General features: G+C 46.1%; 2 protein-coding genes across 3 annotated transcripts in view; both read right to left on the minus strand.

The window, feature by feature from the left end:
- The window catches only part of CDRT4 (CMT1A duplicated region transcript 4), a 72,017-nt gene extending 61,465 nt beyond the window's left edge, over positions 1–10,552 (minus strand). Inside the window, exon 1 of the mRNA XM_059996990.1 lies at positions 10,460–10,552. The gene's annotated coding sequence lies outside the window, so the exon portion shown is untranslated. The remainder of the gene's footprint in view (positions 1–10,459) is intronic.
- TEKT3 (tektin 3) overlaps positions 1–10,556 on the minus strand; it is a 160,394-nt gene extending 149,838 nt beyond the window's left edge. Inside the window, exon 1 of one of the 2 annotated variants that reach the window (XM_059996981.1) lies at positions 10,460–10,556. The gene's annotated coding sequence lies outside the window, so the exon portion shown is untranslated. The remainder of the gene's footprint in view (positions 1–10,459) is intronic. The other variant, XM_059996982.1, reaches the window with a different exon arrangement.
- Between the last annotated feature and the right edge of the window lie 14,595 nt (positions 10,557–25,151).

The following is a 25,151-nucleotide window of genomic DNA, read 5'->3' on the forward strand; positions in this document are numbered from 1 at the left end:
ATATATGCAATTATTAAATTTTAAGACGTGTGGGAGATACGACAGATGTAGAAGACACAATTTCTGCCCTTAAGGAACTTATAACTTGTTTAGCCTATCATGTGTATTTCCCCTAAACTTCTTAGACCAAGACTTGAGCGTCTCCTAATAACAGAGAGAAGGTGCCAGGTGCAGCTGGAGCCTTTCCATCGGGGTTTTCCCAGTGTCCCTCCCTAGTCATCACTGTCCCATCCCAATGACCCATGTCAGCTTGGGATTCACTATGATCACTAGATCCTTTTCTTTTGTCCTCTATTCCATTTGGAGTTCATTCTGACCACTTGGAGATTATTTAATTCTATAGACACAAAGCCTACCTCCCCAATCTCGAGCTGACTTTGGCGACCTAGTAACAATAGTTTCTATTTCATTCAATGTGTCATTGGGGAAAGAGGGGGACATCACATTTGTGGGACCGGCTGCAGCAGGCCCCCAATCCGAAGCCTTGTGACCTGCTACTAATGATATTTCCTCAGGGAGCCCCTGGGGAAGGGGGCCAGAGAAGAGCCTCACAGAAAGCCAGCCTGGCCTGGCCTGGAGCTCTGCTCACAGCTCTGAACACTCTTCCACACTCTTCGCCAAAACACAGCCTTCAGGAGCAGTGAGAGAACGATGAGTTTGTCCCCAGCGAGGCAGCCAGCCGCAGTGGTTGAAAACTACGTGGTTTAGGTGGGAAGGGTGAGACAACCAGATTCAGGGGGTGCCACCTGCCTGAAAGCAGGGGTAAACAACCCCTCAGCGGGCGGGCTACAGGCAGAGCTCCCGTCCACCGTAGCCACGAAGGCATCTCTGGCCGCAAGAAGGGGAGGGAGAACTGGACTTCACTCCCTACCTGGAGAGGGTGCCTGGCTGGCCCTCTGCCCCCATGTCCGTCCCCCTCTGCCCCCTGTCCCCACCCAGAAAGATGCCTGGACCTCACTAGACAATGGATCACATAGCCTTTTAGGCACTAACCACTTTCCACCATCAAGGCCCAGAAAAATAATAAAAGGGGAAATCCAAGGTGGGGAGGGGTGATTGAGTGACATAGCAAGTTTCTGGAATTGGACCCCTTCAGCTGTACCCATCAGTCACCCTCGGAAGCAAGGGTATGCATGCAGAGGAGGAAGGTAGACGGCCTCCGCCCTTCCCTCCTGGTCCCCGCCTAGGAGGGACCGCCATGCCAGTATGAGGGGGGCTGGCAGGCCCTGCGCTCTGGGGACCCTGTCATGTCACCCTTTGTTTGGAACCCTCTGGCTCACCGCTTCCTTCCTCCAGGCCGTGCGCCCCGTCCACCGGAGCGGACGTGCCAGGGGTGGGGCTGGAGGCGAGCGAGGGGCGGAGGCACACCCTGCCCTCCAAGACGCCGGGCTGCTCTGCATCTGCTCGGCCCTCTTCCCCTCTCTTCCCCTTCCCGGTGTTTCAGGCTGTTCTCTCTCTCCCCACGTCTCTTCCAAGGAGACGAGAGTCAGACCTGCGGGCGTCGCTAATGCGTTCCAGGCGCCTGAAGAAAGCCTGGCGCGGCCTGCCCCGCACCCCACCCCTGGCCCAAGCAGGCAGGTGGCGCCACCCGATGGCCGCGGCCTGAAGCTCAGCGGGAAGGAGGAGGCTTTTAGGGTGGGGCTGGAGGTTTCCGGCGACCAGCTCAATTCAGAAGCTCTGGGGGGAAGAATTCCATCAAAGGTCCTTGCGGCAAAAGTTCCATAAATGAGAACGCTTCAGTCCTTAGAAACGAACGGTGACGAGCACTAAAGATTTGTGGGGCGTTCGGACAGGCCTCTTTGTCTCATTTTGCTACCTCCGTACTTCTATCAACCTTTTTTTGCTGTTAATTCCAGTCTGGAGCCCAGCTGGGTTGTTTCTAACGTCCAGTCCTTTGAAGAGTGGAGATTTGTGCTTCCAACCTCGTGTTAAACAAAACAAACCAAGAGAAGACGCTGTGCAAATTCAATTACCTAGTCAGTGTGTGGCCTGGTGAAATCTAGAGGAGGAGGGGAATTTGCAGTAAACGAAGCAAGTGGAAATAAATGATGGTCCTGTCTTGTTAAAAAGCCTCTGGAAGGAATGGAGAGACACCACAGGCCACTGATGTCCGCTCGGACCCCAGACACGTGGGCCAGGGGGGCTGTGTCCTGCTCAGGCCCTGCAGTTGCCCACGGTGTCCTGCTCCAAGCTGGCCAGGAGCTGCGCTCCCGTTCCTCAGACACCAGTCTCCAGCGTCCAGACTTCCAGCTGCTCTTTATGTTACCGAGTCCAAGCTTGCTCTGCTCGCTACATGACAGACCAATGAATGGGAGACGAGGTGTTGAGGCAAGGAAGATGGCTTTATTCGGAAAGCCGGCAGACCGAGAAGATGGCAGACTAGCGTCTCCGATAAACCGTCTTATCGGGGGTCTGGATGCCAGTTTCTTTCATAGAATCAGAGAGGGCAGTGAGGAAGTCAAGTAAAAGGGCCATCAGTCTTGCAAAACATCGCCTGGAATGACCGGCCTCGGTGAGGGGATGTGTTAGTTTCTTTTTTCTTGCAGCCATTCACAGGTGGGCAAGGTTCCCTGAGGCAGGTCATTATGTACAATTATAATGACAAAAGCAAAGAAAAGCAAAGGTTAAAGTCAAAGAAGCAGATCCAACGTGGAGTCCAATTTAGCTCTTCCCTGTTACTTTTCCAGGGGGCTCACAAGCCCCCAGACCCCTCTGTTGCCAGTCCCCATGTCCTGCCAACCTCCCAGAATCCTTCTCGCCGGAATCCATCTTGGCTGAGTGATGCGTGCGCCACCAGGAAGGACCCTGAGTCAGAACGATTGGCCAGAGACAACCCAGAAACTAAACCCATCACCATAAAACCCGAGACTGCGAGCCACGAGGCAGAGCAGTCCTCCTGGGTTCCCTGACCCTGCTGCTCTCCACCCGGGCGCCCCTTCCCAATGAAACCTCTTGCTTCATCAGCAGGTGTGTCTCCTCGGATAATCCATTTCCAAGTGTTAGACAAGAGCCCACTCTCAGGCCCTGGAAGAGGTCCCGCTTCCTGCAACACCTCCCCGTGCCCCTCCCCATGGCTTCCCTATTGTTTCTCTCTGTGCACCCAGAGCTATAGGTTATAAGACACACCGTGCTTTCAGAGCTGTTGGAATGTGTTTTAAGTGCTACTTAGAATTAATGAAACACAGGCCCTGGTTTATAGCTGCCTCACCCGTGTCTAGGACAGTGTTCTGCATGCAGTACATGTTCAGTAAATATTTCTGTGCTTTGTCAGAGGTTCTGGCATCAAATCCCAGGGGAGGGAGTGGTGGAGCAGAGCACGGGCTGGAGGAAGATAAAAGCAGAAACGGACGAAGGAAGACAAGATGAAATCCGGGGAGCCCTCCTCATGGGTCGGATATGTCCGCTCCCCGTGGTTCAGGGAAAGAGTTCGGGGCTGAGGGCCCAGTCACCCCAGAGTTCCAGCTCTCTGATGGCCTGGCTGTCACCAGAAAGCCACTTCATCCCTCTGTCATGCCCCACATTGAACAATGACAAGGTAGTAACAGCTAATCTTTACCAAGTCCTAACCACACACCTGAGATTTTACACGTATTACTGTATTTTCCTTAAAAATGGAGAACCAGAGTCACTGGCCCTTTTCATTTTAAGAAGGATAATGGGAGGGGCAGCCACCCACAGGTCATGTGACCTTGGACAAGCCACCACCCACGCTTCACAGCTAAGGAAACGGGATCACAAGAGTTAATCACAGATACCCTGTCTCCACTAGAGGTATTTTATAAAGACAAAATACAAGACTGAACATCAAAGAGCTTTGAAAACCTCAGAGCCAGACAACTGTGAGAGGTTATTATGGGCAAACAATGACATTACAGATTGGGAAGTGCTCACTGTCATCAAGGACAAGGGTCCTATTTCGCTCCAATGCATCACCATAAGAGAGACAGTCCCTGATCTCAAGGCATAAATTTGCCCCAATGAAGCCTTCAGAGATGGTCCAATCGTTGTCATTACTAGTATCAGAAAACACAATATAGGGCAAAAAAAGCATCAAGATGATCTTATTGCAATTTCTAAAGACAGTATAATAGATGTGGACATTTATGTATTAAATAAAAGTGTGCTGTGTGTATACTTTTTTAAAGGTGAATTAATGGACACTTCTGAGATTTTGTAACCAACTCAATTTATAAATATTAAATTTTATATGGGCTCCCCTGGTAGCGCAGTGATTGGGAGTCCGCCTGCCGATGCAGGGGACACGGGTTCGTGCCCCGGACCTGGAAGATCCCGCATGCTGTGGAGCGGCTGGGCCCGTGAGCCATGGCCGCTGAGCCTGCGCGTCCGGAGCCTGTGCTCCGCAATGGGAGAGGCCACAACAGTGAGAGGCCCGCGTACCGCAAAAAAAAAAAAAAAAAAAATTAAATCTTATACTTATATTTTATATGTTTTTCCTTTTCATCTTTCCAAGATTGAATCTTCTAATAAATAGTTCATTAATAAATCATAGCAGGAAAGAAAAAAGCATCCTAGATGTTTCTACAGATTCCAGGAACCCAAAGGAATTGATTTTAGGTCCTGAAGAATTAGAATCATATAAAGTACCAATAGAGATAATGGTAGTCCTACAAAGACGGAGGATAGAGGGGTTTTTAATTAGTCCCATTTTCCCTTGTCTCTTTGTTCTAATCAGAAAATCATTTCAGTCTCTATCTTCCTCCAGATCAGTATGGCCTTGAGTTTACAGGATGGGCTTCCCTTGCCTCCACCTGACGGCTCAGGAGCCACTGTAATACTGCTCATTTCCCCTCTTCAGTAGTATTTGTGACTCTGTAAAAATAACTTACAACAGCTGATATGTAAAAGTTCGGCAATCCGATACCTTTAAATACGCTCAACGTCGGACTTAATTTCTAGAAGGGCAAGGGAGACTCAAGGAGCTGGAAAGTACAGCTTCATCAGCACTCATGTAGAGGAGTGATTCTCCGTGAGCATCAGGACCCCTGGACCACTTGTTAAGCACAGATCCCTGGCACCATCCTCAGAGGGCTGGGGTGGGATTCCAGAACCTGCATGTCTCATAACCTCCCAGGTTACCGTGGTGCTGCTGGTCTTGGGATCCCACTTTGAGAACTACTGACACAAACAATGGTTACTGGAAGAGCCAGCAAAGACAAACCATGGATGCCTTCTCTTCCGTTTTCCTTGGGATGTGGGCTGCTACGGGCAAAAGGGCTGGGATTAGGAAAAGACTAGGGAAGACACATTGGGCAGGGGGACGGGTCTCGTGTATAAAACCTTTGCCACAGTGTTTCTGAGTTGGGCTCTATATGCGGCCTGGCATTCTCCATCGGTGGGCTAGACATCATGAGATCTAAGGTTTTTCTTTTGGGACCAGATCCTGTCTGCCTCCCTGGGATTCCAAAGGGGCTTTCCCTGAGGTGACTCAAAGAGGCCAAGGCTCCAGGGGGAATTCTCCAGCACCAGTAACCATGACAGAGCCCACACAGCCCCTGCAATGCTCAGAGGCTCATAAAGAAGGGGAGTACATGGTCCCATCCGGTGGTACAATGGGAGCTTCCCATCTGGAAGTGATCTGTGTTGCTACAATCCGAGACTACTGGGAGCATTCTCTCTCTGCGGTACATATTGATTATTAGATAAGCACTATAGATAGGTAGATAGGTAGGTAGATAGATAGATAGGAGAGAGAAGGGGGAGAAAGAGAGACAGAGAAATTTTAAATAGCCCATAGATCATTGAGATATTTTGTGTAATGCAACATAGTTCAGATTTGGAAATACTGGGTCACACTCCCTGTTTACCACCTCCTGAGGCATCCATGTGTGTCAAGCAAACCAATGCTACCACCGTGACCAGACCTAACTGCACCAAAGGAAGGTGCCCGGATTAGGAGCTCCACTGAGCCAAGAGGGAGCAGGCCCCCCACTCCCCCGCTTGGGTAGCTGAAGGAAGGGAAGCAAACGGGCACCGTGAGGCCTCCCCAAGTGCCTGGCCCTCCCTGGGCTTTCATTTCGTCCTCAGCAACGTGAGGATGCTGGCTTCCACCAGCTCGGGGGCCCTTGCGGCTCTGACCGACATGAACACAGTAACCTTCTGTTCTTTCACACGCCACCACAGGTCCCCTCTTCTCTATGCTATGCCCGGAACTTGCTCTATCATCAGATTTGAGTTGGGGGGTGTTGGATGCTCAGAAAGGCTGAGAACAGCCCATAGGAAACCAGGGCCGACTTCGCACTGTACGGTCAGACTCAAATGGCAAGGACCTTAGACAATGTTACATTGTGGGGTTTAAAAACACTCATTTCTAAGAGCCTGGGCTTACTGAGTCAGCGATCTGGAACATTCTCAAGACACTAAAAATATCCTGAGAGTGGACTGAATTTTAAACTGTGCTTTAAGAAACTTTCTGTGCGAAAACAATTGGGCATTTCTTCTTTAAAACAGTTATGCATTTTCTTTATTTAGATTTTTCACTACTGGAAAGAATAAGAAATACAGAGGGTGTTCGAGCCTCAGAGGGGAACTGAACATCAGGGCCCATAAGGCCATCCAGTCCTAAGATTCTATCCAAACAGCCAAGATTCTACCAAGAGGACCACGATTTATAACCTTAAATCTCTCAATTTACATTTTCAAAGCAAAAAAGATAAAATGCTTTCTTTCCCTTCTGACTGATAGTTTGAGGGTTCCCGTTCCCGGCATCAACTTGCAGGACAAAGGGTTCTTTTCAGCCAGGAGTTGGCATCTACCGAATGCTTAGTTCTTGGAATCGCCTGCCTGCTCCTAGCAAGACGTGAGCAACATATCCGTAAACGGTCTGAAACAGGTAAAATGGACACCTGGGTCTCACCACCCTCCAGGCAACCTTTTCCTAATTCACACTAAAATACATTTGGGGACACAGGGAAGGCAAAAGTTCATGATGCTGAAAACTGAACGTGGTAAACCACTGCCTGGATCCCAGCACAAAACAGAAGGAGCTGAAAGGAGAAAGTGGCTTCTCTGATGTTCTCAGATGGGCTCTGAATCCAGGGGCCGACAGTGAGAGAGGCACAGAGACCCAGCGGCCGTCACTCGCCAGAAACTGCGGCATCGAGACGCCGCCAAGAAGACGTTCCTTCCCATTCGGGGGGCTCGCCCAGGGCCTTCCCTTGGGCCTATGGATTCAGACTCCAAAGATGAACGTGCACCATCGATCTGGCAGCAAACACACCCTTTAAAACTAAAATAATCTCCCCTCAGGTTGGAGCAGGCTCTTCATCCATCTGGTCTTAGCTCGGGCTGCCAGAACTAAACCCCATAGACGAGGCGGCTCAATCAACAGAAGTGTATTTTCTCACAGCTCTAGAGACTGGAAGTCCAAGACGATGGTGCCAGTATGGTCAGTTTCCAGTGAGGGCCCTCTTCCTGGCTTGCAGGTGGTCACCTACTAGCTGTGTCCTCACAGAGAGCGAGCGAGCGAGCTCTGGTGCCTCTTCTTTATAAGGGCACAAATCCCATTCTGGGGGCCCTACCCTCATACCCTCATCTAAAACCTAATCATCTCCCCAAAGCCCTGTCTGCAAATACTTTCCCACTGGGGGTCAGGGCTTTCACACAGGAATCTCAGGAGAGACACAATTCAGTCCACAGCACGTCCACTTACTGACCACCTGTTATGTGTCAGACGTGCTGGTTGCAAGGGATGCAGACATCAAAACACAGACCCTGGCCTTAGGGAGCTCCCAGTTGGGAGCTTTGCCCACAGTCTCAGGGACCCCTTCACTGTGGGGGGGCATCCTTTCCCTGGCTTCGGGGGGCTTTTTCCTTCCAACAGCCCACAGATGCAAGTCTTTTTTGGACAGCTGCCCTTGGGCTACTGGAGCGGCTCTTCCAGAACCAGCCAGAAATGGCGGGGAGCCTCCAACCCCCGCTGGGTGTGGCCCGTGGCCAGCGATTGATGGGTAGAAGCCCAGAGAGCCCGGCTCCCTTGCTCTTTGCTTCCAGAGAGCGGAGGCAACCGCAGGAACAGAGAAGAAAGCCTGGCGGTGCTTGTGGAGGGAACCCCAGGGGTCTGGAAGCTGGTGTGAGAGGTGAGATGGAAAATGGTTAGTGTCGGAGTGGGCTCAGGCCCCCGTAACAAAGCACCACAGGCCGGGCAGCTCAGACAAGACACTGACTTCCTCACAGTCTGGAGGACTCTGAGATCAAGCGGCCAGCAGGGCTGGTTTCTCCCGAGGCCTTGCTCCTGGGCGCTTAGATGCCGCCTTCTGCCTGTGTCCTCACCTGGTCGTCCCTCTGCGTGTGTCTGCGTCCTAATCTCCTCTTCTTGTAAGGACACCAGTCTGGGCATAAAGCTTGGACTAGACGAGCCTGCGTGCCTGCCCACCTCGGGCCGCCTGGCGAGGTGGGCACACAGCATCTCACCCCAGGGGCGCAGGTTCAGAAACGCAGCAGGGTCCGATCACCAAGTGCTGACCAAGCCCCGGTGAGTCAGTTCACACCCAGCAAACTCAGAACAGGCGGCTCCGTAAGCTAGAGTGCCTATCTAATAATCTACCTGCAGAGATTTCTGGAAGGTTACTGAGTGCCGGTCATTTCCGTGGGACCCTCTTTTCCTGCCCTATCCCATCACCCCACACTGATTACAAGCTTTCTGTGGCCCCCAAACTGTGTCCTACTCGATTTCATGTCCCCGTTCACTCATTCCCAAATGTATCTTATTAATATTTGTCCACCCAGTACCTAACACAGCATCTTGCATGGAGCTGGTGGCCAACATATGCGTGTTGGTGGCCACGCTGGCAACACGGGGAGTGTCAGCTAAGGGCACAGGCTCTGGGTCAGAACCCTGTTTCTACCAAGTACCAGCTGTGTGACCCTGGGTAGAACCAACTGCTCTGAGCCTCAGTTTCCTCATCTTATCAAGTTAGGGTGATACTCACAGAACCTCACAGCGTTATTCTGAGCATTGACTGAATTAATCTATGCATTCATTATACCCAAAGAGCAGCAAACGGCACACAGTGAACAGTATGTTCGTGCTGGTCATTTTTTTTTTTTTAATATCCACTGTGTGCTTGACACATTACCTAGTTTTTCTCATTAAATCTCCAGACAACTATCAGGTGATGTTGTCACCTCCTCCTCAAAGAGGTGGAGGCCAGGCTACTCACCTGGTAGGCGGCAGAGAGAGAGAACATGAGCTCAGAGCTGAGTCTCACACCTGCCCTCTCTCTACTGCAGTGCAATTAGGCTGAAATCAGCCTCACCCAAGAGGAACATCTGCAGGTGCTCACAGTCTGAAGTGGGAGGCCAACATCGCATCAGGCTCCACCCCAAAAATAAGGGGTTCAGAGATGTGATCAAGTCCCACCTCCTACCGTACGTGGTTGCAACCCTGGATGCTATATCAGTATCCCATCCAAGTTCCAAAGCCTTTTCATTCCATCAGCCCCAAGGCATTCCTAGCATTCAGTGCCCCCAAAATGTCCCCCTGGCTCTCAGCCAGACCACCAGCATGCCAGCTGTGCCCACGTACTGGAAAGCAGATGACCGTTGGTGAAAAACATAGACTGTGACCAGGACAGGATATTACTGTGCTTTTTGACTCCTAAGCATTCCTTCAGCCCCATGATGGCGGAGAGTTAAACACTGTCAGCACTAATTCTAATTAATTAGAAGCAACAGTCTAGAGCCATGGCTGAGGCTGAGCTCAGTGGAAAAGAACTCCATGCTTGACTAGCGATGTCCGCCGGGGCACAGGAGGAAGGGCAGCACACAAGATGCACGTCTGCCAGCCCTTCCTCAGGCCAAGCCCCTACGCTCAGGTATTGAGAAAGCACCTGGTAACCATGGGGTTTATTCCCGGGAGGGGACGGGAGGGGGACATGAAAACATAGATGTGCCATGGTCCCTGCCTTCAAGAAGAAACACACGGAGGTGACAGATCAAATTAAAATATAAATACAAATGATGCGTAGGGAAAACTGCTCTGTTTTTTTATGGGGTGGGGCTTTCAGGGACTTTCAGTTTTCTCATCAGGCTTTAAATGCAGTCAGTTGTCGCCTGCCTCTTACAGAAGCCAGGCTATCAAAACCAAACCATAATCAACCTCGGGACTGGGCCCTGCACAGCATTGAGCCCAGCCCGTCCCCCTGCAAAACCACCTTCGGCAACAACCTAGCACGCTGCCCAGTCCCTTCATCAGCCCAGCCGGGCACGGCAGCCACTCCAACCCAATCAACCACGACTCCTAGAAAGTGTTTCCTTGGGCTTGGCCCAAACCTCTTTTCCTAATTTCCATCCAACCGTCCTGATTCTGTCTTCCAGGGCCATACACAGCATGAAGAACACCACTCATCCGAGGTCGGCGCCCTTCCTGCTCCCAGTTAAGCAGTCCCAGGACTCGCCCTGTTTTCCAGGTGACCTGGTTTTCTCAGATCACCTAACTTACCCTGGGCTGGCTTCTTTGGACCTTCTTTGATCTCACAACTCAAGGCGGCTGCCTGCCTCTCTCTGGGCTCCTCCTCCCTGATCCTGGTGTCAGATTGCCTCCAGGCAGAAAGCTCAGGCGATTATAAGGCTCACTTCATTGTCATCCCTTTTCTCAGGCACCACAGTTGTGCACCACCTGTTGTCCGATGCCTGGGAGAAAAAAGTTCTTTTATGTATCCTGTTCAGCTTTCCAACTGTTCACAATGAGAGGTTAAGTCCAGGCCTTGTTATCACACCATGGAAGTCCCCACAACATACATTTGTGATTTTGAGAGCTGTTTCTGAGCATTTTTAGAGACCCATCCAGTTGAGAGTCCCATCAGAATGTCTGGTCCGGGAGCTCTCCAAAGGGTTTTTTATGTCTGAATCTATACAGGTGCTGGCATATACGTTATCACTTAATTCTCACAATTCTGTGAGGTGGGTATTATTACCTCCATTTATCAGATGAGGAAACCAGGCTTGAAGGGATTAGCAAGGTTAAAAGTGATGGAGCTCCACACCCACAAGGAAAGAACCTGGACACTGACGGGGGTGGGACCAAGTTAGACACAGCCAGAGCTCCTCCCTCTAAGCCCCAGCCTCCCAAACACATACCTAAAATTAAAGTGTAAATGGGAAAATGTGTGCTTTCTAGTGCCTGCGACTCTACCTGACCAAGAGATCTTTCTAAAACTCCGGCCTGATCATGTTTTCACTCCCATGTTTCAAAACTGGGCAAAAGGGACAACTCTCTTAAAAATATATAAAGAACAGACTCAAGAAAAGCAGCCTGAACAGACTAATAACAATAAAAGTAATCAAATTAGGAATTTAACACACACACACACACACACACACACACACACAATCACCCCACCTAGAGTTTCAGAGGCCGTTTCTATTAACATTCAAGGGATGGATAATTCACATTTTATACAAACTGTTCCAAAGGAAAGAAATATTCCCAAACTGATTTTATGAGGGTAATGTGACCTTGATGCCTTCCCACAAAGAAAACACAAGGCTCAGGCTGTTCTTCCAATGCACCACCAACTATTAAGGAAACAATAATTCCAGTGTTAAAGAAGTGGATGATATAGGGAACAAGGGAATGCCTGCCAGCTCACTTTACAAGGCAGTCATACCCTTGATATCAAAACTCAACAGGACAATCTGAAAAAGAAAAATTTCAGATCAGTGTCACTCATGAACATGGATGAAAAATATTCTTTTTTTTTTTGCGGTACGCAGGCCTCTCACTGTTGCGGCCTCTCCCGTTGCGGAGCACAGGCTCCGGACGCGCAGGCTCAGCGGCCATGGCTCACGGGCCCAGCCGCTCCGTAGCATGTGGGATCTTCCCGGACCAGGGCACGAACCCGTGTCCCCTGCATCGGCAGGCGGACTCTCAACCACTGCACCACCAGGGAAGCCCCAAACAATATTCTTTTAAAATATAAAATCAACAACAACATGGTTGGACTTGTAGGATACCATGCTAAGTGAAATAAGTCAGTCAGGCAAATACTGTATGATATCACTTATACATGGAATCTAAAAAATAAAACAAACTAGTGAACATAACAAAAAAGAAACAGACTCACAGATATGGAAAACAAACTAGTGGTTACCAGTGGGGAGAGGGAAGTGGGGAGGGGCAAGATAGGGGTAGGGGATTAAGAGGTACAAACTACTACGTATAAAATAAATCATCTACAAGGATATACTGCACAGCACAGGGAATCTAGCCAATATTTTGTAATAACTATAAATGGAGTGTAACCTTTTTTACTGAAGTATAGCTGATGTACAATATTATTTAAGTGACATGTGTACAGTATAGTGATTCACAACTTTTAAAGGTTATACTCCATTTATATAAACCTATACAATATTGTACATCAACTATACCTCAGTAAAATATTAAATTAAAAATAAAATAAGGATTTCCTTGATGGCGCAGTGGTTAAGAATCCTCCTGCCAATGCAGGGGACACGGGTTTGAGCCTTGGTCCGGGAAGATCCCACATGCTGCAGAGCAACTAAGCCCATGCACCACAACGACTGAGCCTGCTCTCTAGAGCCCACAAGCCACAACTGCTGAGGCTGAGCCTGCGTTCCACAACTACTGAAGCTTGCATGCCTAGAGCCCGTGCTCCGCAACAAGAGAAGCCCCCACTCACCGCAACTAGAGGAAGCCCACGTGCAGCAATTAAGACCCAATGCAGCCAAAAATAAACAAATTCATTTTAAAATAAATTTTAAAAATAAATAAAATAAGTAAAATATAAAATCAAACCCAATTAAATATATTTAAAAATGGTAAAGTAAGTACTCAAATAGAGAATTGGAACTGAAAAGAGATTCCAGAAGCAGACCCACATGCGTGCAGAAGTTTAATTTATGGCAGAATTGGTACTGGAGATCAATGTGGTAAGGATGGATATTTCAATAATTGGTTATCCATATTGAAAATAAAAATAAATTAAATCTAGTGTTAGTCAGCCTTGTTGCTGCAATGATGCTGTATAACAAACATGCCCCAAGATCTCAGTGGCTTACAACAAACAACATTTCTTTCTCATGCACATACAGGTCTGTATGCCAGCTGTGACATCTAACAGTTCAGAGTCAGGTCTGCTCCAGCTGTCTCTCATTCTCTGAGCCAGGCTGGAGGAGAAGAGGGGACCTGGGACACGCACTTCTCATGTTGCAGGTAAGGAACCCAAGAGGGTGAGCCAAACCACATAGCACACTTAAGTCTCTTGTTGGCTGGGGCACACATTATATCTGCTCCCATTCCATTCACCAAAGCGAGTCACATGGTTAAGTTCAAAGACAGTCAGAAAGTGGAGTATATTCTGCCCACAGTGAGCCATGGCAAGGGCACAGAGAAAAGGAAGAATTGTTTTAAAATAATACAATTTACTACGGATCTCTATCTCATACCATACAAAAAAAGTTCATCTTAGAGGCTTAAACACATAAAGGTAAAAGACAAAGTTATGAAAATTTTAGGAGAATATCTTTATATCCTTAGGGTAAGAAAAAGATTCCCAAATATGATGCATAAAAAAGAAACCATTAGGGGCTTCCCTGGTGGCGCAGTGGTTGAGAGTCCGCCTGCCGATGCAGGGGCCACGGGTTCGTGCCCCGGTCCAGGAAGATCCCACATGCCGCGGAGCGGCTGGGCCCGTGAGCCATGGCCGCTGAGCCTGCGCGTCTGGAGCCTGTGCTCCGCAACAGGAGAGGCCACAGCAGTGAGAGGCCCGCATACCGCAAAAAAAAAAAAAAAAAAAAAAAAGAAACCATTAAAAATTGATAATTTCAACATTAAAAGTAAAAACTTCTGTTGATCAGAATTTCAAAATGAGATGAAACATTTGCAACATATATCAATGGTAAAGGATTAGTATCCAGAATATATAAAGCACCCTTCCAAATAAATAAGAAAAATAGACCTGTGCATATGGCAAACTTGATATTTGCCATAAGCAGCATTACAATCAGAGAGAAAATTCTGAACTGTTTTGTACAAGGTGCTGAGACAACTGACTATCTGGGGAAAGATAAAAAGAGATCCCTGCCTCACACTGTATACCAAAATACATTCTGGATTATTTAAAAAGCTATATATGAAAAGCTACATTGTCATTTTAAAAGAAAATATAGAGTACCACTATGCACTGCTTAAGGAACAAGTGTTTTAAATGAATACTGAAAAATCAAGTCATAAAAGGAAAGGCTGACAAATTGCCTACATATGTTTTTAAAGCTGTTATGCCCAAAAACATCCTAAACCAAGTTAAAATTGAAGTTACAGAACACATGTAATGGACAAGGGATAAATATCCAGAACATTTAAAAGATGTCTGGCTAAACAAAGCCTTGCACATCTGAAGAGCAACGAGGTATCTCCCGTGGCTGTAGCACACAGTGGTGTGTGCGCATGCGCGCGCATGCCCAAGCATCTGCGTGCTACGCTCCACGCTCCTGCACGAGGAATTCTTTTGACTCAGAAAGCCCTTTCCCTGTTTTCTTCTAGGAGTTTGAAGAGACTTCAGGGAAACTAGTCTTTCCTTCCTTGATGCTTCTCTGGCTCGTTTCACATCCTCTATGAGACAAGCTTTAAAATATTACAATTCATTATGATTAGTATTGCAGTGGCAGCTTGGGCTATCGTAAGAAAATACCATAGATGAGGTGGCTTAAACAACAGAAATTCATTTCTCACAGTTCTGGAGGCTGGAAGTCCAGGATCAAAGTGCCAACGTATTCAGCTTCTGATGACAGCTCTCTTCTGGGCTTGCAGACGGCCACTTTCTCTGTGTCCTCACATGGCCTTTCCTTGGCATGTGCACATGGAGAGATCTCTCTCTTCCTGTTCTTATAAGGCCACCAATCCTATTAGATTAGGACCCGCCCTTCTGACCTCATTTTACCTGAATTACCTCCAAAAAGCTCTACCTCCCAAGAGTCACAGTGGTTAGGGCTTTGACATAGAACTGGGGGAGCCAGGGAGGGGACACAACTCAGTCCTGGCAGGTATTCTGCCTCCACCACCCCTGTTTTTTAAAAAGCTTTCTGAAATCTGTACAAGCCTTGAGCAGCATCTGCCACAGCCCGCCTCTGTCCTAGGGCTTAGGGTATCAAGATGAGTTTGGTTGTCGTCAGGTTACTCCTGTAGATACAGCTAACGAAGGGATGCGTCCATGCTTCTAGGAGGGCAGCGTGACGAGATCCCAGAGAAGACAGAGGAGAAGGTGAGCAAGTGTTCCAAGATGTGTTTAAATGCTCTTCAAGGAAGAGGTGATGCCATCCTCTCTGAAGTGGTGGGAGGTATGAAACCAGATGCCCAAGAAGGCTCCCCGAAGGATGGCGTTTTTTAGCCTAATTTTTGGTGGCTTCTTCCACCATCTGGGTGGCATCCACTATGCTGTCTCCATATTTTATCAGAAGAGGCTGCCAGGCCTCAGAAGGACGCATGCAGGGCTGGTCTTTCAGTGACCACAGGCACTCATAGATCCACAGTTATCCACTCTTACCTAACCTCACAGGTTGTGCTACATTGTGCCTTCATCCCAACAAAGACAAGTAGCATCAGTGGCTGGAAACAGGTGCCAGCAGACACCCAGCATTCTACAAGGACCCCCACCCAGCTCTTAGTGGTGGCAGCAGCCCTGCTCCCGGCCCCAGCTGGCGAGGACCATTAGTTACTTCATCTTCATTTCTTGCTGCTCAATCCAGGGGGCCCCAAAGGAAGTAACATGGGACTCAAGACACCGAAAATCTGTACCTCTCCATGTCTACAGTTGAAAGTTCACTTCCGCCCAGGCTGTTGGAGCGTCAGTACACACTCAGATAAGGTTTGTTGGGTGCCGCTGGGTCCCTGGCATTGGTCAACAAGAAAGAGAGCCTCGTGCTGTCGCAGCGTTTGCAGACCACTTGGAGAAGAGTGATGGTTAGTTTTAGGTGTCAAGTTGGCCAGGCTACAGCACCCAGGTCTTTAATCAAACGCTAATCCAGGTGTTGCTGTGACAGCATTTTGTAGATGTGGTCAACACCCACAATCTGCTGACTTTAAGTAAAAGAGATTACCCTGGAGAATGTGGATCGGCCCCGTTCAAATTAGTTAAAAGGCCTTAAGAGCAAAACTGAGTTTCCAGAGGAAGAAGGAAGTTGGCTCAAGACCAAAACATCAGCTCCTCACCAGGAGTCCCAGCCTGCTGTTCTACCTTACTGACCAGCACTGGCCAGCTCCCACAGCTGCATAAGCCAATTCCTTGAAATAAATGCGTGTGTGTGTGTGTCTGTGTGTGTGTCTGTGTACATGCACTAGGTAGGTAGATATAGATATGGAGAGAGAGTTTATTTCAAGGAATATATCCATAAGATGTAAATATAGGCATAGATCTATAGATATAATTTACATTTATATCTCCTACTGGTCTGTTCCTCTGACTGGTACAAGGAGACTCACACATACACGAGGCATTACTAGCCAGTGTCCTACGCGCTACGACTGGGGGAGCCTCACATGCCGTACGTAACGGTGTAAGCCTGAGTCGGACCCTCCAGATCTGAATCTTAGAGCCATCATGCACTAGATGCACCATGACCTTGGGTCAGCTCTTATGTTCTGCAAGCCTCAGTTTCCTCACCTGTAAAATGGAGATAGCATCTTCCTCCTGAGGTCAATGCAAGGGGTCAAAGAGGTCACCTGTCTCGCCCAAGAACACGCCGCTAGGAAGTGTGAAGCCAGGACTTCAACTCAGGACTGTTTGCCACCAGTGCTCGCCCCCCTAACCCTCTGCCGTCACCTTCTCCTTGGGGATTACACTTCAGCTGTTTCTTCTTTAACAGACGCTCTGCCCAAAACAGCCCACATATGTTGTTACAACTTCAACTCTGTTCTGCAGGGATGCCTCTTAAATTCATAGCTTCTGCCCAATCCTAAGGTAGAATTCCGTGCTTCCATTGCATTCTGGTACTTGGATGTGACCACTGGCTTCAAACCCAGCATATCTTAAATTCAAACTCATCATCTTTCCCTGCCACTGACCAGTCCTGGCTTCATCTCTCTCTAGTTGTATGACCCTGGGAAAGCTACTGACCCTCTAAGCCTCAGAGTCCCCATCTGTTCAATGGAGGGAGGGGGGTGGTGATATGAGGAAAGCAGACACGTACCCTGTATGTAGTACCTATCCTGGGGTCTGGTACATTGTAAGCACTAAATGTATGATTGTACTTAGTCATTCAGCATCTATCCATTCATCAGCACTGCTTTAAATTTATTCTACAGTAGGAGGCATGGATTTAGTCCTAACCCACTACTTGCAGGCTAATTTTCCAGGAAAACTATCATTTCCCACTAAATCGAGTAAATAAGATGCTACAGTATGGCTGTTTCCTTTCCATTTTATGTTGGTGTATTGCCATCTAGTGGACAATGCACAAGTTACAAGCAAAAGAAGAAAAGGGCGTGCAGACAAAGGCGATAATCCTAAAAGAAATGTTTACCGTGAAGACTGGTCCATAGCATTGTTGGATTTCAACAACTATCTGAAAAACATAAATAACAAGATGTGCTCTGAATAGAAAATAAATTGTAAATGAACACTACAGTAAGTTACCAGCTTATAATATTACAATCTCTAACTTGTTCTAAGCAAAATAAAAAATAAAAGAATCAGCATTCTTTCCTGCAACTGACCGCTTTTCTCCATTTGAATTCTCCATGCCACATACTGGATGAGAATCTAAATCATAAGGAAGCCACTCAACCAGGAGTTAGACCTCCTGACTGCTCTACCTTTAACTAGCTAAGCAACTCTGTTTTCCTTTCTGAGTATGTTACCATTACGGAGTGCTTACCATATGCTTGGGACTATGCTGAATATTTTATATGGATTATCTCTTAATCATTAAATTATTAATAGTGAACCACTAGTAATAATGATTACTGAGTTTTTTATTTCTCTCTTCAATCCTCTGACCTTTTGCTTCATGCATTTTGGACCTCTGTTGTCAAGTGCATATATGTTTATAATTGTTATGTCTTCCTGATGGATTGACCCTTTTATCAGTATGTAATGTCCTGTCACTTGTAACAATTCTTTCTGTCTTAAAGTCTATCTTGAATGTGTCATCTGACCTCATGGTTTCTGATGAGAAGCAAGCTTTTAATCTTATTGAGCATCCTTTACATGTGATGCATTGTTTTCTCTTGCTGCTTTCAATATTCTGTCACTGGCTTTTGACAATTCAACCATGATGTGCTTAGATGTGGATCTCTTTTGCATTTATCCTTAGAATTTGTTGCACTTCTTGAAAGTGCAGATTAATGTAGGGGTTTTTTTTTTTTCCAAGTCTTTCATGAAATTTGAGAAGTCTCCAGCCATTAATTCTTCAAATATTCTTTCTGCCTCTCTTGTGTCCTGGGACTCCCGTAACATATATGTTGATATGTTTGATGGTCCCACAGGTCCCTTTAGCTATATTCACTCTTCATTCTTTCTTTCTGCTCCTCAAACTGCATTATTTCAATTGTCCTATTTTCAATTGTTCTCTTTCATCTGACTGTTGAACTTCTCTAGTGAATTTTTCATGTCAGTTACCATACTTTTCAGTTCCAAAGGTTTCTGTTTGCTTCCTTTCTATGAATTTTTCATCTCTTTACTGATATTTGCATTTTGTTCACAGCTCATTTTCCTACTTTCTTTTAGTTCTTTGCCCAAAGTCTCTCTTAGATCTGTGAACATACAACATATATGACAGCTGATTTAAAATCTGGGCTTCCTCAGGGAAGGTTTCCGTTGAATATTTTTTTCCTGTGTACGAGCCACTGTCTTGTTTCTTTGCATGTCTTATAATTTTTTGTTGTTGAAAACTGGACAATTTCAGTAATATAAGGTGGCAACTCTGGAAACCAGATTTGTGGCCCCTTCCCTTTAATGCTTATTGTGGTGGTGGCTGCAGGCTTTTTAGTGACTTTCCAGAACTAATTCTGTAAATCCGTACTCTGTCATGTGTAGCCACTGAAATCTCTACTCAGTTAGCTTCATCTTCAGCTAATAATCAGGCAGATATTTCCTTAAGCACCTGAAATAAGTCTTCTGCCTTTTGCTGAGGGGCTCATGTGCATTGGGGCACACCTTCAACACTCCAGAAGTTTACAACTCTACCTAAGCCTTTATTTCCTGTCTGTGCAGAGCCTCAAGACCATCTAGAGATGAGAGATTAGGGCCTTTTCGGGTCTTTCCTGGGCATGCAAATCCTGCACATGCATGTGACACACAGTCAGGTGCTCGCAAATATACATATAATTCCCGTATATGTGGCCACTACAAAGCAGACTAATGCAGCTGCAGGGGTTTTAACTTGCAATTCAAATGCCATGAGCAACATTGACACGAAAACTGGTGACAGTTTTCAAACTGCTGAGACACTTTGTAAGGTATTGAAAGAGTACAACCTTCTTTCACTTGAGAGTTGCGTTTTTGGGTAAGTCAAGTGCTGCAAATCTGCAACAAAAAAGGACTTACAGTCTAAGCTCAGATAATTATTAATCAGTGTCAATGCTCACCAGCTAGAGACCCTGCGGAACAGAACCGTGGTTGAACCAAAGTGGGTTTATTAGCACTTTTCGCACAAGGAAGACCACACACCATGGGGTGTCTCAGTACAAGGGCGCTAGGACGGGCTTATCACAGAATTTGGGCCTGTGTTAGGGGATTTCAAGCAGGGTTCCATGACCCATAGTTTTACTCCAGATTGGGTGCTTTCAGAAAGCAAAGCAATTCTGAGTAAGTACCTTAGGAAGAACAGAGTGGTCTAAGACCATGCTCAGCAGAGCAGCCGCAGTCTCCGCATAGGCCAGGAGAGGGGGTGTTTGTTCATGTTTTGTGGTTTGCACGGTATTCTTGTTTCTATGCTCCAACATGACTACAAAGCGTCCTCATTTCTGTCTTGCTGCCTCATGGTCACAGAGCAGCCTTGTCAGATGTTGGTGTCGTAGAGAATTACTCATGTTCAAAGAGAACACCAGAGCCTAGCTGTAAGGGCCAGGTCAGCCTCCAGCTGACAGCTGTCAGGGGTTGCTTTTCCTTTCTCTTTATAGCAGGACTGTCATGTACATAATTTTCATGGGACACATGGAAGCTACAGAGATGTAGGACAATTGGGGGTTGTACAGGACTGTCCTATGCGCTACAAGCTCCAGGCATCCCTAGCCTCCGCCCACTAAAATAACCAATCATCCTGCTAACCAATGACTAACACATTTACAAAAACACCCTCCCTCGGGGGCAGCACCACCTCAAGAGAACTCGAGGGTGTAGCTCTAAACATCCTAAATCCAACCCCCAAATCACATGAAAGTAAGAATATAGACATAAGAGTACAGCAGCCTACGCCCTCACAGAACTATTTCACCAAACAGTGCTTTAATGGCTTTGCATCAAAAGTTGGCTTTGAAAAGGCCGTCCAGATCCAAGGCTATTTATTTACTGTAGAAACGGTGCTGAGAGCACCAGCCACAGCAGCAGCCGGTGCCCTCTACATAGAGCCCCCATGAGAAGTATGTGGTGGGCGCTGCCAGTTTCCTACCCAATGTCCCTTTCTCCTTTCTCCCCTAACAAAACCTCACTTTTACTCAAGGCAGCCATGTGCCCACCTTCATACCTGCTTTTCCAGACTTCCGTACACCTGGGTGACACCACTTTGGCCAATGAGATGTAAGCAAGCAGAAGCAAAAGTCTACAGTGGTTTCTGAGAAAGCTTTTGCTTTTCTGCTAAAAGGGAACAGACAGGACGGGGACCTCCACTCTCCTTCCTTGCTTATAAACAGATGAGTCATCTTCAGCTGTGACAGTCATCTTGTGACCCTGAGGCAATGAGCATGGGGACAAAAACCAGCTTTCTGAGGAACTGTTTAGTAACTGCATCAACACCAGCAAGTGCCCAGTTTTAGACTTCCTTTGTAGAGAAACACACAAACCCTTTTTTTGTTTAAGCCACTATTATTTGTGGAATTTCCTGTTACTTGCAGTTGAACAAATTACTAATAGAGAAAACAGTTAAACATCAGATAACTTAAGGAATAAGAAACAGGGGTTTATGTTAAGCCTTTAATGTTACAAACAAGTGGGGGGAAAAAAGTGCTCAAACTATATGAGGGGGAGGGGTTTGAGTTAAATCTTCATTTTTCTTAGCAGGAAGCCAACAGCTATTATAGCAAGTTGATAAGTCAAGAAACACTGTACAAACAATAAGCATTTTATTTAGTATGGAAGTAAATACCCAAAATACAAAACCTGCAGCAGTTGAAGATGTTTGCTTCTGGGGAGCAGAACTGAGAGTGGGATAAGACTTGCATTTCTTTGTAGCCCTTCGGTTTTCTGACCATGACTGCTTTAATTATTTTGTAATTAATCATAGTGGGGAAAAGTGATATATAAGACTAAACTTTTTCTTGGCACTAAATTTAACTTCTTCAGGAAAGAAGGATTGCTCTTTTCCTTTTAGAATAACAATATTAAGGTTTTAAGGAATGCTTCCTGCTTCTCACAAGAATTTGGTATTATTTCAACTTTACTTTTAATTGAAAAATGTATGTGACATATGATTTGAGAACGTGTTCCTCAAAACCAGGCAGACCTTGGTTTCACCTTCCCAGCAGTGGTTTGCAGCAAACAGTGGCTCGGGGGCTTCTTGGAAAATGGTAGTTAAGGCTGAGCGGGTGATTCCAGAACCTCCAAACCTGTTTCCTCTAGAGCAGCTCTGCTTTGCTCATTACAGATATTCAGCTTTGACACAAGACTTAGAAGAAAGAGCTCTACTAGTTTGAACATCACTGCAATGCCACAAAAGTTAGCACAGCTGAACCTGACCTGCAAACATACTCAGTTTGACTTCACATGTTTTTTTTCCTTTTAAAATTTAATTTACAAACATTAAAAGATCAGATTTCATATAAACATCCAGATTTTCCATTCCTCTTAAAAAACAGAAAACCCTAGCAACACAGGAACCACATTCCTGAGTGGCAACAAGTGGCTGGAAATGAGAAGCTCCTGCTCCTTTAGATGGAGGTGGACTCTCCTAGTTGAATTTTCACCTGGTCAACCTCACCTGTCTGTTCTGATTAGAATTGGTGATGCTGCACTAAGGGACCAGATTCCAATTTCTTTCCTTGCAAAAGTAAATAGCATGGAACAGTGGAGAAATTACTGAATTAGGACTTAAGAGTTTTCTGAGTATTACTTGTCAGGTGTGCACCTATATTCGTCAGAAGAGGCTATTACGCTGTGTTATGTTATGGAAACAAATTAACCAGGAAATCAAGTGACTTCACACACCAAAAGTTTATTGCTCACTTACGCCATTCGTCCAACAGGAGCAGGTGGGAGATTCTGCTCTACAAGCCACCCAGGGACCCAGCTGGCCGAGGCACCATCTCGAGCACCACTGGCTGCCACAGAAGGGAAGAAAGATTAGAGACTCTCACATCAGTTTCACCTTCCTCACCCAAAAGCGATGCAGGTCACCTTCACTCACATCACACGGGCCATAACTGATCTCATAGCTTCAGTTAATTAGGGAGCTGGTGGGAAGTACAGGAGAACAAAGGGAATACTGGGGGAGCATCACTGTCTCTACTACCTGCAATCGTCAGTAAATTATTTTACTTTTCTCCATCTTAGCTATTCATCTGTAACATGAGGTTGTTCATGATCTCTCCTCCTTCTAGAGGTTACGGGGGAAAATCAAATAAGGTAATAGACATAAAAGAACTCTGAATGAGCTCTGAAGAGTTTTACAAATTTAAAGGACCACAGTACTGACACCATGGTGGACTTACTGTGCCATCACCTCCACACAACCACACACCCCCTTGCCTGTGTTTCAGAGCTGTGGGCCAAACAACAGGCACACTGGGGGCTCCAGAATGCAATGTTACTTTCATTTTAATTGCACCATTCAGTCAGTTTACCTGTGCTCAAGGCTGACCAGGGAAGATAAAAAAGAAAGCAACACCTGCTACCCTCGGTCTCTTCAAGCAGTTTTCCCGTCTTGAAACGATTATGTGTGGCAGATTTTACTTTCAAAAGACGGCTGCTTTGTCCCCTCCCCGTGAACTCAGGGGGACCTTAGTGGCTGCTTCAACCAGAGTATGGCAGAAGTGACACTATGTGAACCCCGAGACTAGTCATAAAAACGTCACACACTTCTCTGGCTCCCTGGGGAAGCCTGTCTCAGACCCCAGCTGTCAGGCTGTGAAGAAGCCCAGATGAGCCTCCACAGAGAGACGACCCAGAGGTCACAAATGTGGGTGTTCCAACCAGCAACCTGGCTGAGGTTCAGCTGACAGCCGCCATCAATCTCCAGACCCGTGAAGATGCCCCCAGATGTTTCCTGCCTCCTGGCCAATGTGCAAAACCCAGCCTTCAAATCTCTCAGCCGAGCCCCAGGCTGTGCAGCAGAGGAAAGCTGTCCCCACTGAGCTCCACCCAGATTCCTGGCCCACAGCTTGTGTAAGCATAAGAAAATGACTGTTGTACACTGATAAGTTCTGGGGTGAATTTTTATGCAGCAACAGCATCTGGAACAGCTGGACTTGTTAGAATCTATAATATTAGCTTAATTAACTCACAGAAAAGAGCAAATATGTATTTGATGAACTATTAAATCTCAAATACTATACTAATGGAAACAATTGTGGGGGCTGCTGAAAATATACTGTATTGATAAGAATTCACTTAGGCTGTAGTAACAGAAAAACCAAAGCAATAACACTTAAAACAAGACAGAAGTTTGTTTCTCACTTAAAAATTCAGACAGGCAGTTCAGGGCTGCTGGCCCCATCAGCGGGAACTCAATCTCTACCTTATTTCTCTGCTGTTCTCAAAAATAAGGCTATCACCCCATCGTCCATGACAGCTGTTCAAGCGCCATCTATTCTGTCTACATTTCAGCTAAGAGGGGTGAAAAGGGGAGGGGACGCGCATGCCGGTCTTCTAAGAATACTTCCTGGAAGCATAGCCAAGGTGCAGCAAGAAAATCTGGGAAAAACTGTCTTTGTTGCCATGTCCTGGCTAATAAGTGGGAAATGAATAGAAGGGAAAAATGAATATTGGGGGATAAACAGTAGGTCTTGCCACGTACATATTCCAAAATTCAATTCATATTTGGTGTAGGATTGAAGCCTGAAATAACAATAGTTACCCAAGAGCAACCCCCCCATGAGACTCTCAGCTCTACAGACTGACACCAGATCTTTCAGGTTAAATAAAAACATTTATGCAGCATCCACTTTCCTCACCAGACAAGTATAAATAAAATGGGAAACAAGCACTTACCAAATTAATGACTTAGTAAATTAATGATTCGTACGAAAGGAAAGGACATTTAGAGACAAATATTTCCTCTAAAATCAGTAATATGTCCTGATGGGTCTTCCTGTAATCAGTGTCTCCTTGGGCAAGTCAGTCAATAACCTGAAGTCCTGTTTCGTCACCTATAAACCAGCATCACACATAACAGGCTTGTCGTGAGGATCAAATGAGATTACGAGTGTCAAAGTGCTTTGTAAGCAGTAGAGTTTTATACAAATATAAAGTTATGCACCTTCAAAGCTATCACGCCAATAAGATACACTCAATTAAACAAAACATCTTCAAAAATTTTTAACAATGTATAAATACAATCACAAAATAATCTATCTGCCAATTGAAAGAAAATTTACAGTACCTACAACAGAATTTACAGACGCCTACAATAGTTTGCAGATTGTTACACAGTTTTAAGAAATACCATTAATACAAATACATGATTTACAATATCCCCATTATAGCAAGAAAAAAAATAGATTCGTAAAATAAAACGTCTTTTAGGCATTGACAATGCCAAGTATTGAAATGATTATTCTCACTATGACATAAGAATAATACTCTTTTAGTGGTAAAAGACAGATTTCATTAGGCCAAGGACCACTGAAGAGCTTCTGGAAGGTTCCAAAGTAAAATCTGGCTATCTTTCCCCCAAAATAAATAGAACAGCAGCAATGCCTACGTATCCCATGAACATAAACTATGAACTATGAAAATTCCTTTTATATTAACTGGGCCTTAAGTACGTGACTCATTACAAATAAAAATAAACAAAATTTTAGA

The sequence above is a fragment of the Delphinus delphis genome, chromosome 19, assembly GCF_949987515.2.
Source record: "Delphinus delphis chromosome 19, mDelDel1.2, whole genome shotgun sequence".
NCBI lineage: Eukaryota > Metazoa > Chordata > Mammalia > Artiodactyla > Delphinidae > Delphinus > Delphinus delphis.